The 13,371-nt window shown below is 36.8% G+C and overlaps 1 pseudogene; it reads left to right on the top strand.

The window, feature by feature from the left end:
• The first annotated feature begins 349 nt into the window (after nt 1–349).
• On the top strand, nt 350–1,289 carry LOC124975440 (olfactory receptor 4C15-like; annotated as a pseudogene).
• The last annotated feature ends 12,082 nt before the right edge of the window (nt 1,290–13,371 follow it).

The raw sequence follows: 13,371 nt of genomic DNA, 5'->3' as shown, positions 1-13,371 counted from the left end.
AAGAAGCAGTAGTCACGATCGTAATGAAAAAGTCGTAAGTAGCCTGGGATGGGGCATAATCCTCTAATCACAGGGCTGGAGAGGCTCACATCTTGAAAGCAGGCCTCACCAACTTAGCAAGCCCATGAGCCACTATTGAGACTGTCTCAAAATAAAAAGAAAACAAAAAAGGCTAAGAATGTGTCTCAGTGGTTAAGCCGCCCAGACTTCCTTCCTGGTACCACAAAACAAAACAAACAAAACCATCATGAGTGTATAGCAGCTTGTTGGTGGTGACATTTATAAACTAATCATATTTTTTTTTATCATACTGCAGATTTGCATCATCAGTTTTACTTTAACCATTTCATTAGAAATCATGAAAAACCAAAGCTTTGTAACTGAATTTGTTCTACTGGAGTTTTAGCAGAATCCCACTGTTCAGAAGATAGTATTCATTTTGTTTTTGTTGGTCTACATTGCAACTATTGTGGGCAACATGCTGATTGTAGTGACCATCCTCTGCAGCCCTGCACTGCTGGTCTCCCCCATGTACTTCTTCTTGGCCATCCTGTCCTTCATGGATGCCTGCTTCTCCTCTGTGATCACACCAAAGACAGTTATGGACTCCATTCATGAAAGGAAAACCATCTCTTATGAAGGATGCATGATTCAACTTTTTGCCGAACACTTCCTTGCAGGGGCAGAGATGATTGTCCTCACAGCCCTTTGACTGCTATGTGGCCATTTGCAAGCCCTTGCACTACTCTTCCATCATGAACTGGAGGCTCTGTGATATTCTGGTGGGGGTGTCCTGGACAGGGGGCTTCCTGCATTCCATCATCCAGATCCTCTTTACCTTCCAACTGCCCTTCTGTGGGCCGAATGTCATTGATCATTTCATGTGTGACCTGTACCCATTACTGGAGCTGGCCTGCACTGACACCCACATCCTAGGCCTTCTGGTGATCAACAACAGTGGATTAATCTGCATCATCAACTTCTCCCTGTTGCTTGTCTTCTATGGTGTCATCTTGTTCTCCCTGAGGACACACAGTGCTGAAGGGTGGAGGAAAGCTCTGTCCACCTGTGGATCTCACATTACTGTTGTGGTCTTGTTATTTGTCCCATGCATATTTATATATGCATGGCCTCCATCTGTCTTCTCTTTTGATAAAGAAGTGGAAATGTTTTACACAATCCTGACTCCCTTGCTCAATCCTTTGGTTTATACGTTGAGGAACAAGGAAGTGAAAAATGCCATGAGGAAATTGTGGAAGAGATTATTGGTGGTTTCACTTAACAAATAATGTATTTCAGTATAAAAAATATGATGTAGAGTGTAAAAACATGAGTATATTTAGTTAGACAAACAGTTGCTGTCATGGAATAAGATTACCTAATTCTAAGGCAGAGTTGTCCTGTGTGGGGGAGTGAAAACATATGCTTTAATTTAATATCACACTTTCAATCAGAGTTACCACTCTATATTCTCATATGTAAATGAAAGTTCAATTTTACAGTTTCTTACCTTCATCAAAGATTGGAAGGATTTTAACTCATAACAATGATTTCCATTCATATTATGCATTGAAAAAATACTTTGTGGAAGAAACTATTAGAAATTAGGAACATTTCAAGTGAAAAGAACATTCTTTCTGATGCTGAAATCAGTGATTGATTCCAATGCAAAACTTCAGGAGTTAGGAAAATCAGAGAGAAGAGTTTTCAAGGCACCTGCATCATTTCACTTCATCTGAATGATGGGTCCATTACCATCTGCTAGAGTTTGAGTCACTTCTTGAATTTGAGAGATAGAATCTGAAATGCCCCAATTCTGCCTATGTGGGTGGGCCCTTGGATCAGGTGACCACCTAGTATCAAGCGACTACAGAAGAATAGGTGGGGCAATTCCAGAGATGAATCACTTGGGAGAGTCTCTTATTCTAGTACAAAAGCAACTCCTGAGGCAACACCTACCTGCAACCCCAGGTCAAACCTGCAGGTGTAGTGAACACACTTTCCCCATGTCCCCACAGAGGGGACAGCACCCAGAGGAACCAGATGTAAAGTATATGTTCTAAAGAGTATTAATTACAGTTTATTTAGTGATTTTCATTTTCCTGATTGAGTGTACCTAAGTGCAAATAATTTGAGTAATTATAAATAAAGGGATCATTCAAATTTAAAAACTTATTTGGTGGTCATTTCTGTTTTGCTAGTCTCAGGTAGTCAAGTGTCATCAGTAGTAATTGGAAAATCAACAATGACGACATATCATTGAGAGTACTGTGGGCAAAGGTAGTAAACTATCTTTTCTTTTTCCTCTTTTTAATCTTACAGGCCACCACCACAGTAGAAGAGCATATGATATTACTTTCAAAATAGATTGCAAAAGATACATGTAATTTCACTAATCACCCCAGAAAAAGTTCATGAAAGATTAAATTGTGAGTCAAAACCTCACCTGGACAATGCAGGTGCCCTGCAGCAGACCAAGAGTGTGACAAGGCTCAGACACGCAAACATGTCTGCTTCACTTTTCCCTTTCTTCACAACTGCCTGTCCTCAAAGCAGGAGGAGCTTCTTCATGTCCTCTGCCTTTCAAGGTCCACATTTTTTCAGTTCATTTATCCCTCAGAACTAGTTCAAAAAATGTGGACCTTTTAGCTTGACTCCATAAAGCTTCGCTTTATGAGTCTGTGAAGCCAAGATTTGAAATGTAGCTACAAGGTAAAATGCTATTCTGGTCAGAGCTCAGTGACCAACACCAAATCATATCTGAGCCATCATGTGCTCAAATTCAAACTTTTTAAATTATATTTTGATGCTCAGCATTTCATTGTGGACTCTAGTTATATACAAGGAGAAAATGCACTAATATTCAGTGGGTGAGGTGGAGGGTAAAAAAATACTGAAAGGCATCTACCCAAACTTTTTCATTCCCACTAGTTTATTGAGCAACAATTATTCAAAATTGCCTTCAAAACAATGGTAGCTTTGACTTTCCAATTTGTTTTCTGTGTTGATAACTTTAAGCATATTGAAGTACATTCCAGTGTTTTCAACTTTTAGGCCATCTAACTGTTATGCTAATTACAATTTCACCTGTTACAGTTTCTGTAGTTATTCAAAGAGTTTGCAGAAACACATTATGATAATGTAAAAAGTATGAATTTATAAAAAGGTCTTTGGATAGCTGAAAGAAGACAGTACATGTAGAACAAAATCCTAATTTTAAAAATTATTCAGAAATGATATTTTGTGAAGTCATAAGTCAGATATGTTCTTTACTTTGTTCAATGTATGGAAGCGTTTTCCCTCCTAAACTTCTCTGTGGCTACCACGGATCATGGCTCACTCTTCCACTGTGGGTATTACTCTGTCTGATTCCCAGATTATCTTTCTTCTGTCACTCTTAGTAAAAATGCCATTATTTTCCCTTGGCTCTGACTCCTCCCCTTATCCTCTAATCGTTGAAATATTTTTCTTGCTATTATTTTTTCAAGTATGAATATAAACTGACATTCTCTTTGAGTCATCATGAAGATTATATCCATTAGTGTATTCACAAATATGAAAAGGCAAGTGATTTCTTCTCCTTTCTGTCTATGGTTTCTTGGATTTATGTTGGCACCACCTGGATGGTTGGAGCATGCCCTTTGTCTGGCATGTGGGGCAGTGTTTTAGAGTCACTTCATGGAATTTGAAAACTCATATTCTCATCCTGGATCTCTGATGCTTCCTACAAAACTCTATCATTCAGGTTAGCCTGAGCTGTGCATGGTAGTTTTAATATATTGTAAAGTATTTTAAATAAAAATTGTTGAACTAAAAATGAGAGCATGATACCTTCAAGATTATGTGACTCAATAAATATGGACACATTTTAATACTGGGTGACTTTAGGGAGTAAGTTACTCATCTGTTACAATCTGGGAAGGCTTTTCTGAGGCAGTGGTATTTAAACCAGTCTTTGTCCACAGTGGAAATGGCCAGTGGAAGTGAGAGCAGAGGAACTGTTGATGGTGTGAGACACAGAGTGATCAAGGAATGCATTCAGGAGAAACAGCAGTGGTTATACAGCAATAGGGATGAGGTCAAGCCCTATGAGGATAAATAGAAAGGCAGATGGTACAGAGAGCTTTGAACGTCATAGTAAGCATCTCAACAAGTGCATCTGAGAATTGTATAGACTATATAATTTTGTTTATGAATCATTGTAAATTCAAGTAATTCAAATGCATTGAATTACACACACACACACACACACACACACACACACACACACACATTTATTTATTTTTGATACCAGGTGTTGAACCCAGGAGTGCTTGGTCACAGAGTCTTATTTCCAACCCTTTCCATTTTTCTTATTTTTTTTTTTAATTTTCAGACAGTGTCTTGCTAAGTTGCTGAGGACCTTGCTAAGTTGCTGAGACTGGATTTGAATTTATGAACCTCCTGCCTTAGCCTGCCAAGTCCTTGGGATTATGGGTGTGCACCACCATGCCCAGCTTACTTTTCTTTTTCAAATTCTTATAGAAAAGAAGCAAACTATTAGGAGAGCTTGGAAAAACAGTGAGAATATATAACTGATTTTTTCCCCTTCTTTAAAAAAATAAAATAAGCATCTCAGTAAAGCGCTGTGAGGTTCTACTCAAACCATTCTAGGATCAGTGATTATCATACTAGAATTAATGACATGTTGGCCTAAATATTTGGTCCTTATGATTCTCTTAAAGCTGAGGAAGGATGCTTAGTTTTTATATACCTCCCAGAAAATATTTGAGAGTAAGGTACTTTGAGTCTTCTATAAGAAAGAAATTGGCACTGAGGGATGATATTTGGGATGCTCTCCATGCTAGTCTTTATTTAGCAGGGACCACTGTTATGGGTTAAACTATATGTGCCTTCACCAAACAATCTCAATTTTTACCCTTAGACTTCATTCATTTATGTAAGAATTGCTTCTCCCATGAGAATTCATTTTATGTAAGAATGCTTTTTCCCACCTCTATACCCACCAACAATTGCTTAGCATAGCATATTTGGCAAAGCAAAGTGACAAAATTGTTCCTTCTGTTCTTGTACACTTTACTTGTGCAATGTACCCTAACTCCATAGAATGTCAGAGAATGTTTGTCTAGATGTTAGTAATCATTCTTTAATTATACTCCAATAGTGTCATTTTGACCACTTCCCATTCTACATATGATTTAGATCACATGATTTTTGTTTGTAATTTTGAATCAGCAACATCCCCTTATGATTAATGCACTGACATGCTCTACCTGTGGTTTTGAACTATAAAAGATGTGCTCTGACCCCTGGGGGGGGGTCAAAGAGTGCAGACTTATAGCCTGTCCTTCAGCCACCAACTAGAGATCATTTCCATCTCTTGCTTCAAGATTGACTAGGTGATTTGTTGCAATCTTGCCTTAACACCTGCTTGTATTTTGCACTGAATTACTAAGTGCAGGAAAGAAAAAGATGGATATCTTCAGTGGGCATCTGGCGTCTTGAAGTGGGTAGACTCTTTGTTATGGATAACCTCCAAGTCCAATTGTATGTAATTTAAGTTTGAAAGGAAGATAAAATTCAATTAAATAATTCTGACTGCTTTTTGTTCTCATATGACATAATCAAAACACTATTATGATTCCATACTCCAAATTTTATACTTCACTAATTGACAGATATCAAAATTTCATAACCTTGCTTTCATGAACTACAGCTAAGAAGACAACTTACTTTCAAGTTTTCCTTCTGTGACCTTGAATTCTGCCTAACTAGAGTTTTCATGATTCTCCATCTGCCCAAGAAAGCAATTTTTTTTTCTTCTCATGCCAATATTCTAGATGGCATGAACTTTCATTTTTTTTTATTTACTGAAGTTATTTGGAGCTGTCATTCATACCATCTGATCATTGTGAAAAAACTAGGATGATCTAAGGTACCAATATAAATTATATCACTCATCAAAGGAACATCATGTTTTAAAACACTTTTGTAACTGTATTATTGATAAGTGAATAATTGCAATTAACATTTTTAAAAAGTAAAAATATCCTCTTGGAAAGCCAATGCTAATAATCATGATGAATGCAATTGCCCCAATTGCACACAGTACACAGCCACCTCCATATGTTTTGCGCATATTGAATCACTTAGCCATTTTAGAGTCCCTTAAAGGTAGTTTCTAGAATCATTTATTTCGTACAGGTGAAGATCAAGGAATGGGTTGAATGACAGATCCCTGGTGGGAAGTAGGGTGTCCTCTGACACAAGTCAGTGTGGCTTCAGACTCCATGCTAATCACTGAGATAACACACTTTACAATCTCATTTTATTTGCATGTCTGAGCATCTAGTTGGGAACCTGATTATCTAAATTAAAGTTTGCTTGGTTTTAAATTAGCTGACTATTCTTTTTTTCCCTTCTGCTTGCAGTGTGTGGCTGCAGGCTGTGGGCAGTGTCAACAAACATCACATAATAGCATGCAGTGATTAATGCCTGAGGAGTCCAAGGAATAATATGGTCAGAATACGTGGTTCTTTCCTAAGGAATTTTAAATGTTACATTTGACATGAACAAGGAAGGAGTTATTATTTGCATTTTCTTACATACTTTGTTCATTTTATTTGTGTCTGTGGTCATTATCAAAAAGTATATGTAACAGAGTTCCTGGAGGACAGTAATCTTGGGCAGCCCAATAAATGATGGGTTTTCTTGAACTGATGTAACATGGAGTTTAAGAATGGTAGTAAAGGAAATTCAGAGGAATTATTTCATCAAAATAGGTTTTTCACAGAAAAGGAAGAGATGATTCCTGGATATGATGGAGACATGCTGGCTCAGTAGGAAGAGTCTTCTTGTGCTTTGATTCATACCTCCTGTTTGCTCACTGTTCTAAATCTTCATCCATAAATCACTACATCTGACACTGTCTCAAGAATTTTAAAAATACACTCTTCTTTATTCAAATTGTTTATTATCCTTTACATCCTGCTGGTTATATAAGGAGTGTTCCCATAAGAACATTTGGCTGACCCTGCACATCATGGGAGAGGCCCTGATTTTACCAACAGTATTTTTCTGGTGAATTGATAGTCACCCACTCATTCCCCTCCTAATGATGAATATTTTCACAGAAATTGATCAGACAATTCTAAAATATGTGCAGATGTGTACCTGTGTTTGAAAAGCAGCTTTGGTAATTAAAAAAAATTATCAGAAGAAATGGAGGACTGGGTCTATTCAATCTCAAAACATCACAAAACATCATTTTTTTGTTTATATTTGCTATAAACTGAATCTCAAAGAATTCTTTAAAAAAAGAAGAAAGTATTCAAAAATTAAATGATTTGTCTCTGGAAATATTTTATAATTTTTAAATTTAATGGTAAAGATAGAATTTTAATATGATAAATAAATAGAAGGAAGACCAGTAGGATAGAGGAAGGGGATCGGGGGAAGGGACAGGGGAGGGAAAGGGACAGTACTGCCTTTATATTGTGTCAGAATGTACTCCACTGTTCTACCTAACTACTTTTTACTAACAAAATCATAAAAAAGAAAAGGAATGCCAAAATGATCTAACTAATAAAATATATTATCCATGACACTAAATGTATGGGAAAGAATGGAATATAGGCTAAATCATGGAAGATCTAATGGCTACCCCATACTTCCTTTTATTCACATTTCTCCATTTTTTCTGACTGTGGCTCTCTCTGTTTCTGTTTCTTTTCTGAGTCAAACTAAAAAAAAATAAATTTTTCTAATTCTCCTATTTTTCACACTGTGCATATAATATTTATTATATTATCTGCACCATTCTCCTTTTTTTTTTTTTTTTTTTTTTTTTGCAGTGCTTGGGATTGAACCCAGGGCCCTGTGCTTGGAGGCGAGCACTCTACCAACTGAGCTATCTCCCCAGCCCCTGCACCATTCTCTTTGTGATTTTATTCCCAAGTTATCCAACTCTATTTTTTCTAACAGAAACAAATGAAGCATTTAGCAAAGCAGGCCTAAGACTAAAGTGGGAGTTTCAGTGTAGTTTGAAATCCGGATGTGTTGGTGGCACCTTATTACTGACTGGCATTCTTGAAATATCCCTCTCACCAGGAGTGTGATTCATGTCAGATAATTCTTCTGTGTCAGACTCACAAGTAGAATTTCAATTAAAAGAAAATTAAACTTGTTTCTTAATTCTATGAATGATTGATAAGGCTTCTGAGCTTTAATATTCTTTTTTCACAAATCACTTTTATTCTACATTTTTTTTTTCCTTTGGGAGTGAAGAGGAACAAAAACAGGACACAATGCTTGAAGTCTGTAAAGTAGCAAATGGTTTGTTGTGGGTCCTCTTAAAAGAGCCTGAATAGCTTCCTCTGAGTTTTTCCTCAAGCATTAGTCTCCATGGTGTGTTCCCTGACATCACACAGAACTGCCTTATCATCTCTCAGATTAGAAGACAAAAAAATGCCTTTACTCTCCAGAAATTGTGTTTTTAGTTTTAAAGTCATGGATTCTTTAGATCAGCTTTTTTAAAAAAAGCAATTCAAGTAATGTATACTATTTATATCCTTTATGTATTTTTTTTCTCTCATACACACCCCTTGCTACCTTAGTCCACAAGCACTATGCATTTTCTTCAAGGATTGATGAAGAATTTCTTATCCAGGACTCAGTTCTTTTGCTTAGTAATATAAGTACTTTGCATGAATACTGCAAAGTGATATGACATCCCATCCTCTTATACACTGTACTCTATTCCTGAATAAGAGAGGAATTGAAAACATCTTATGTTAACAAAGAGAAGTTTAAAAAAAGAAGGAAAGAAACCTGTTACACAGGGACATAAAAGCTTTGTAAACTCCTGAGCAAGTGAAAAGCCACATAAAATTGTGTTGGTTAATCAGGGTAGTGTAAAGAATTCCAATCCCCAGGGAGGCTGAGAAGCAATTCTAAAGGTTCATGGTTTCTCAGGGAGCCTCTTTAAATTCCAGTCAGAAGCCAAGGCAGAAACTTTTGCTTCATTTTTCTTTTTTCCTAAGTCAATCTTGAAGGTATCAGTTGAGCAGCAGAGGCAACATCCTCCATCTCTACTTACCAGAGAAGTTATTTCTCTCTTAGGTGAAGAACGAAGACCTGAAAAAAGAGCATCATGCTTTGGCCATTACCAGAGTGTTTAAGGACCTGACAAGTGGTGAGATTACTAATTAACATTTCTGCATTTTCAGACAGGGTTTTCAATGGTGATGTAGTACTTCAAAGTGCAGGTGTTGGAGTCAGGTTCTCATGGTTAATGTCATGTGCTGTCCTTTTCCTTAATAACAGTGTACACTTGAGCTAGCTTCATAAACTTTCTGGCCCCCAGATTTCTCATCTTTAGTAGGAATTGTACCAGGATGAGTGTATATAGCAGGGGATGAAACGACATATGTGGAGCTGAGAGGACAGCACTTGACATCTCAGTACACAATGGAGAGCATTCAAATCGTTCTCCTATTTTAATTACTTTCCTTCCTTTGCTTTAGGAACTCCTATGAAAGTAAATCCATACTCAACCTTGTATCTTGAGTAAAAACTGAATAACTTAGGAATTCAAGTGAATATTTTTCTACTACTTCTCCATAACATTTTATTTTTTCCTTCTAAATACATTCTCATTTATCCTCTAATGATACCCCCATCCTAATGCTTTAGTTTTAAAGGTGAATATTATGAACGCATGTCAAAGTACAGATGTAGGAACATGGAAAAATTAAGTACTCCTGTGCCAATCATAGGTAGTGATAGAGAGTACAAAATTTACTATTGCCACAACCACAAACTAACAAATAGCACAGGAAATGACAAGATAAGAAAAGGGGACTCATAGCACAGAATAGAAGCTTATGATTTAACTATCTATGTAGTTTGTTCAGTGTGCCTGATGTCACAGATTTCATGGGGTTCCTGCTGCAGGATTGTTCAGGAATATCCAAGTGGCTGATGTGCAGAACTGCTTCAGGACTAGTCTTCATAGCTTGACATCACCCTTGCATCACTAAGACAACAGAAAAGAAGTTCAGGCATATGTTAAGAAGGAAACCAGCAGAGAGAAAGAATATATTTTCACTCACATTTAGCAGAAATGAGGACATGTCTAGAGAAATGAGCATGAGTACACTGAGAAGAAAGTGATACCACCCATTTACTGGTGATGAGTTCTGCTCCTTCTAATGTTGAAGATTGAACACTAGAGAAGCACACCAAGGCAAGAATATTAAGCAGACTTCTCCTGGCAGGAAGAAGGGGGCCATGGCTGATGTTCTAAAAGTCCCAAGAAGTGAGCGCACCCTACATCTTTTATAGGTTAAAGTCTCTTTTGTTCTCCAGTTCTCTCCCCCCTTATCTCTCCTTCCTGCCTATGTGACTAGGCCTGGTTTTGCATTAAGTGAGAAGCCATGGGCAGGGGGAGGGCCAAGGTGATTCAGGCAGGCAAGTGTCCAGGGAGCATTAATTAGCAGCTCCATGCTTGCACTCCTTGATAAAGGCAGGTAAATTTGGTAATCAATGGGCTCTGGAGCTCCTTGTCATTCCATTCTCCCAGGGGCAGTCTCCAACTTCCAGAGGCAGATGGCTTCATGGCTTCATTTCCTCGAATTGACCCGATTTCCTATTTCTACACTAACCTTCTCTCCTTAATTCTGGCTTCATTCCCCCTTTTAGCTTTAGGAACTCCTAACTGCTGTAAGGAAAAGAAAGGGGGCATCGGTCGTTCTGGCTGCTTCGAAGCTGAAAGGGGGAAGCGAGGGGCAAGCAGTTTGGAGTTCCTTTTTTAAAAATATGGTCAATTGAGGGGTCCAAGGTAGAAGTCTGATTGCGGAAGAGCAGGTTGTAAAGTCATCTGGGGGTGGGTGCTTCTGTGATAGAAGAACAAAAAGACATGAGTACTGAAATGAGATTAGTACAAAGTAAATGTTGCAGCATCTGAAACATGCCACTGAGTATCATGAAAATGACAAGTCAATCTCTCACCAGGAGGTGGAAGAACTGAGAAATTGTTCCCATAATGAGGTCTAACAAAGTCTGGAGAGGACAAGGCCTTTATTTGGGGACTTTAACATTGTCCAGATTATCAGGAATATAAACACAACATTTAACTCTTAATGTCATAGATGTCCCCAGAAAATATAGTTAAGCTACTTAATGTCATCTGATTTTTAAAAATATCCCTTTATTGGTATAACCTGTGTTTAGTAGAGATCTCTATATTTCTGTTACTTAGGGCTAGATAATCATATGAGCAAACACAGATTAAGTCTACCTGTGTAGCTTAGGAAGGTCTTAAACTGACTAAAAACTTCTGACTCTGGCAGTTTCTCTTGATAGTTATCAGGCACATTTGCTGAAGAATCTTTCTTTCATTTGTAGCTTCCAGTCTTTATTCTAGTTGGCTAATACAAGTGTACATCTTAAGTTACATTTAACTATTATTTCTTTTAAATGCCCAAGAATGGTTATATTTTGGTTTTAACTGTTTTGCTGGGTGTCCAAGATCAAGCTGGTCAAATTGACCTGGTTCCTGTCTTGTTAAAGAGTCAGCTGAGTTTCCACAGGGGCCACTCATAGAGAACTTAAGAGTAGCTTCTTAGCTCCACCAGTGCCATTGGTTAGGCAGGATCTCCTTGATGAGGTGGCTTCCTTTGGAAGCATCAAGGGATATCTCCCTTTTTCTATGACCCTCCTCTGCAGCAGATGCACTGAGAGATTTTTTATCCTCTAGTCTCAACAATCTCCTTGATCAGGAGGTTGTGTGACCCAGAGTTGCAATACTCCTTAGAGAAGTTCTTTTGTTCATGGTTCAGGCTGATCGAGGGCAAAAGATCCAAATAGTGGTCTATCTTGTCCTCTGTATTTAATTCCAATCTCTAAGTTTGATCTTAATCATCCCGCAAGCCAGTCTCACCATTCATAAAGTAAGAGTACTGGGCTTTAACTTCAATGTCCATAACTTTACAGTTATTTACCCTTTTATTTGGCTGGAGTCTGTATTAGTACTGGAAGTTACCACTATTTGTTCTATAGGTGATGGCTTATTATCACAAGTTACCTAGGTTGTGTGTTCTTGAAGCAGCTACTTCTGCAAAACATTAACAGGTAACAGTTTTACAAAATGAAATTAGCAAGAGTAAAAATATATTCAGCTTGTATAATAACTATCTTGAATTTTGACTGAGAACCACATTATATCCCCTATTTGAGATCACAGTACTTTTACAACAAGAACCAACTTTTTGATTATAACTTTAAATAAGCTGAAGTCTGACTTATTTTGGAAACATACTATTATTCAGTAAGGTGGGAGGTAGAGCCTTATCTCAGGTAAGGCGTGGCTCTTTACAAATCTTAAGTGTTCTAATTTTGATGTTGATCTTTGCTTCTTTCTTAAATATCATTTTAAGAAGTTTACATACACTGTTTCCTCAGTCTATAAAAACTTTATAATTAACACAATTTAACATTGTATCTAAAACATGAATCAAAAAAAGGCTGAGAGAGCTTTTAACTTTTCTTTTGTGTGTCAAAGTGGCAAAATGTTTTCATGTTTCACAATATTAACCTTTAAACAAGTCAGGCTCTAACTTTTATAAATACATTTATATTTGAATTTTTTATCTCAGTGTAAAAAGTAACAAATTGTGCATATATCCTATTGATAATAGGTCCCATAATAGAACATTAAATAATAGAAATAAATTCCCAATTAAAATTTACTCTTTATAATTTTAAGATTACCATTACAGATGTTTAATCTGGAGAATAGCAGAGCTTGATAAATTCCCTGCTTAAAAACTTGTATACCTGGAAAATATGAACCCATTTAATATACATCTAGTGACCATTTCACAATTACCTTGACACTTTTATCTTACCAAATTTAGTTTTTAAAGAAAAATTTAGACTCTGTAACATAGTATAATACTCTTAACAGTTGTTTAACCATAATTGTATAAACCCCTAATTTTTAAGACTAATTGTTCTAAAGAATAAAACTTAATAGACATAAAGTTAAGAGTAAATTAGTGTTTCTAAGAAATCCTTGTCATTTTACCATGTCATTTTACCATATAGATTAAACTTTGGTTCATATCAGAACATTAGTATTTCACCTTAGGAAAAACCTTAAGTAGCTTTAGCTGTCTCACATACATACAACCAACTTAGTTACATACAAACTTGTTGAAACTTGCCCTTTACTTACACAGACTTTCTTAGCACTTACTTAGACCCTCATGTATTTCATCACACAAGCACTTTCTTACTCAGAAACATTTCCTTTTCCCTTTTACTAAATATATTTCCATACCCAGAACATTTTATTTTTCTTTCCTATTT

Source organism: Sciurus carolinensis, unplaced genomic scaffold, assembly GCF_902686445.1.
Source record: "Sciurus carolinensis unplaced genomic scaffold, mSciCar1.2, whole genome shotgun sequence".
NCBI lineage: Eukaryota > Metazoa > Chordata > Mammalia > Rodentia > Sciuridae > Sciurus > Sciurus carolinensis.
This window is presented reverse-complemented; position numbering and strand designations above follow the sequence as displayed.